Here is a 4180-nt window from a genome sequence, read left to right as displayed (position 1 = left end):
CAGATTCTCTGAACCTCAATTTAATTAGAGAAACAGGTGATACTGAAAATATATATATTGCTATTGGATTATAAAAAATAAATGTTCACTTTTTAAACTACTTCACTGAAATTGTTTAAAAAAAGAGGGGGAAACAAATAATATTTTTTGCACAAAAATTAATTATGATGTAAAGATGGCAATGCCAAAAAGCACAGAAACAGGGTAGGAATGAATACACAAAACCATACAAAAATCCCTACATAATTACCCAGTAAGTAGACTCAATCTTACAAGCTTATGGTTATTAGCCACTGTAAGACTGTATAGCACTATTCAGTTTAAATGTTTGTATTTAAAAAGTAGTTGAAACTATTTTAAAAACAATGCCAATACTAATATATTTGGAAATATTGTGGAAGTTGTTCAATAAATTTAAAGTAAATTAAATAACAGTTAAATTACTTCAAATTTGTAATAATCATTTTGAAATTAAGGGCTTAACTGTCCTGGTTTTTCGATTTGGAAATCTGGTCACCTTGATTATGCTAAATGAAGAACTTGAAGTCGACAAAATTAAAAGTTCTTGTCAGCACTAAGTGGACTTCATTTTTCATTGTTCTTTTCACCAGCAAGTACGTTAAGTCAGCCAGAGGTCCTGGGTTCAAAACCCGGCTCCGGCTTTTTCATGTAGTGTTCAATATAGTCTTTTTTACCGATAATCCATAATAACCCGGCCAACAAAAGAAATCTTTACGGCATAATATTAGCAAGATAAATCAACTTCCTGATTATTTTAATTTACTGTGGTGTGTTGACTTCCCAGAGAGAGATAATGAATAAATAATCCACAATTACGAAAGTGGTTGAGGCTTAAATTTACGTAGCATTTTAATTATATTTATTTATATTTCTGGTTCCCTCACTACATTGACTTTTTTAAAGTATTTTGACCTTACTAATACTCACCTTTATTTAATTTAACGCTTTTTGGTATATAGCTCTAGTTTTGTACTTTATTTTATGGTGTTTTCAACCTAAATGGTACTTCATAAGGCACAACGGTCCGGTCAGATACCTTAAGTTTAGGCATGGCCATCATTAATTTAGAACTAACGACCAGATTGAAGGCAACCAGTAAGTAACCCACGCCACCTATGCAGTTATTGTTAAACAAATAACGGTATTCATTTCTCCTAGTTAATAACAACCGTACAAGTGTTTTCGGTGATATCTTGTAACTTTTTCGATCGGTAATACAATAGGCTAGATGCGACAGCTGTTTCATCTCACCTTTTATTCCATTATGTGTTACTAAGTTAGTTTTCTTATAAGGTTTCAGAAATTTATTTTTTCTACGTTTTCGTTGTTTCTTTAAATAAGCATCTGAATACAACCTAGTGTGGAATTAAAAATCAAAGGTACATCAAATTTTTCACGGTCAATAGAAAATCGAAACGTCACTGTGATAAAAAGTTTTTCTTGTAAATGACTTGGGTATTCTCCTCTAAAAAAAAAGACACCATGTTCTAAAATATATTTTTTATTGTACAATCACAACCTCTCAGTCTACACAAGTATCTAAATATTTACTAATCTAATGACAACAATCCCAGTTAAATAGTTACTATAAAAACTGTCTTCTGGCTAAGTCCTATAATATAGCAAGGAGTATTATTATTTTTTTGTACATTATATGCATGCAGTATACCAGTTAACGTGTCTAGAATATAAAACACTGAACCAGGTTGTTGAATTGATTCTTTTTGCTACGATGTGTCACATTTTATAAAAGCTGATCATCTTTCCTTGAACAAATCATAAAATAGCACTCATCAAGGCGAACACTTGGTATTTACATTATCACACACTGTTTTAAATATAATTTTGATTAGTTTTCATTAAAGGGGTTACTCTCTTTATGTATTGAAGTGTTTATTATAACTGCATAGAAATAAGTTTTAATAAAAACTCTGTAAAGTCGTTAAAGCTTTTTTGATTATTCAACTTTTTGACAATTAAAAAAATGTGAAATGAACCAAACCTATTTTTACACTCACAGCGTTATAACAAGTTAAAAATGTGAAACAGTAATGCAATATATGGAGGTTCATTCCAAATAACGTACATAAATATATATCGACCAAACAGTCATCAAATGTCCACATTTTCCATTCATAAAATCTGTTTAGGTTTGTTTAACAAATAATAAATAAATGCATGTCTTTAAACTTGAATCTGACAAGTTACAGCTATATTATATCAAAGCTCTAACTACAGACCTACTGTTGTAATTTCTCACGGGTTGCTAAGGGTGATCATCTAGCCTATTGCTAAGATACACTTTCTTTAGTATAAAAATTAGGCTAACGTGCTTTGAGCTTTTTTCTTACCGAAACAAGGCCATTGAAGGTTATTTTTAAATTTATGTGTGAGTTTGTATTTATAGCTTTCATCTCAACAAACATGATGATGAAAAACAAGAGAGCATCACCATGTCAACTGGGAGAGTTGAAATTAAATTAGTAACCCATGGAACTGAGAGATTCTACTACATCTATTTTGTCTATATTCTAAAACAAATAAAAGTGAGTTGATTCAGAGAAATTATATTTTCATTAAGTTAAAATTTTGTAATTGTTAGTTGAAGACAACCTCTAAATCTGGATTTTTGTTAAAACTGAGAAAAACATTCTATACAATCAGGTTAATTCTGGCTCACAGACACACACCACCAGTGAAAGGATAGACCATACCAAGCTTTTACTTGTTGTTAAACAAATGTTAAACAAAATCACAGGAAGTGTGATACCTATAAGCAGCATGCTAGATCTATAAAAAACATTGTTGAACAACAAATAAACATATAGTGGCATCAATTCACTTTGTTATTTAATTGTCTAAACTAGCCAGTAACACTAAGAGATTATACATCTATAAAAATGGTCAACAAATGGTTCGGAAGTTAACATAAGGCATCAGCTATATGGAGAAAAAACAGAGTATTCATTTGAAAAGTGATTTTTTGAAAGTGTTTAACATGGTATAAAAATATCAAGTGAAGAATAGCTATAAACAAGGAGTGAAATTTGGAATTACACTGAAGAACAGCTATAAACAAGGAGTGAAATTTGGAATTACACTGAAGAACAGCTATAAACAAGGATTGAAATTTGGAATCACACTGAAGAATAGCTATAAACAAGGAGTGAAATTTGGAATTACACTGCAGAATACCTATAAACAAGGAGTGAAATTTGGAATTACACTGAAAAACAGCTATAAACAAGGAGTGAAATTTGGAATTACACAATGGTGGTGTCTTGACCACTTATTATACATGATTACACGATGGTCATGTCTTGACCACTTATTACATATCATATTTTATAATTCCATATTTCCTAAACACTTATTATTTCTCTGTTTTTTTTATTGGTTTGAGAATGGGCTTTTGATTATCTTAACATACAACAACAGCAGCATACGTACATACAACAGCAACATACGTACAACAACAGCAACATACGTACAAACAACAGCAGCAGCACACGTACAAACAACAACAGCAGCACACGTACAAACAACAACAGCAGCACACGTACAAACAACAACAGCAGCACACGTACAAACAACAACAGCAGCACACGTACAAACAACAACAGCACACGTACAACAACAACAGCATACGTACAACAACAGCACTTGCAGCTTACTTTTCTTACTTCAAACTGGACTCATCAAACCTAGTGTTGGACAACTTATGACAAGCTAACATTCAATGGTGTTACTTGTACCAACAATAAATGTATTATCACCATAGAAACTGACAACTAGGAATTACTGATCTAATACTTTCTATTATAAGTGTTGACTGAATTTTTTTCCAACTTCATTTAATTTATCAAAAACAGTTGTTTTTATAAAATTTGATCGATCATTAGTTGACAAAAGAAACAACTTTATGTATATATATTTTTATTCTACTCTACTTACCTTTAAACGTATAACACCATTTGCTGATGATACAAACGGAGAAGGGTTTACCTTTTAAACGTATAACACCATTTGCTGATGATACAAATTGAGAAGGGTTTACCTTTTAAACGGATAACACCATTTGCTGATGATACAAACGGAGAAGGGTTTACCTTTAAACGTATAACACCATTTGCTGATGATACAAACGGAGAAGGGTTTA

At 31.3% G+C, this 4180-nt stretch overlaps 1 long non-coding RNA gene across 2 annotated transcripts in view; it reads right to left on the bottom strand.

Moving 5' to 3' along the window:
- Positions 1-1506: 1506 nt before the first annotated feature.
- LOC111089668 overlaps positions 1507-4180 on the bottom strand; it is a 5868-nt gene continuing 3194 nt past the window's right edge. The window contains exons 2-3 of one of the 2 annotated variants that reach the window (XR_002613880.1): positions 3741-4130; positions 1507-2322 (exon numbers count right to left, since the gene is read on the bottom strand). This is a non-coding gene — a long non-coding RNA (uncharacterized LOC111089668). Of the gene's footprint in view, positions 2323-3740; positions 4175-4180 lie in introns of those variants that run through there. The other variant, XR_002613879.1, reaches the window with a different exon arrangement.

This window comes from Limulus polyphemus, unplaced genomic scaffold (genome assembly GCF_000517525.1).
Source record: "Limulus polyphemus unplaced genomic scaffold, Limulus_polyphemus-2.1.2 Scaffold6971, whole genome shotgun sequence".
NCBI classification, from domain to species: Eukaryota; Metazoa; Arthropoda; class Merostomata; order Xiphosura; family Limulidae; genus Limulus; species Limulus polyphemus.
The sequence above is the reverse complement of the archived record's forward strand: the minus strand, read 5'-3'. Positions and strand labels throughout refer to the sequence as shown.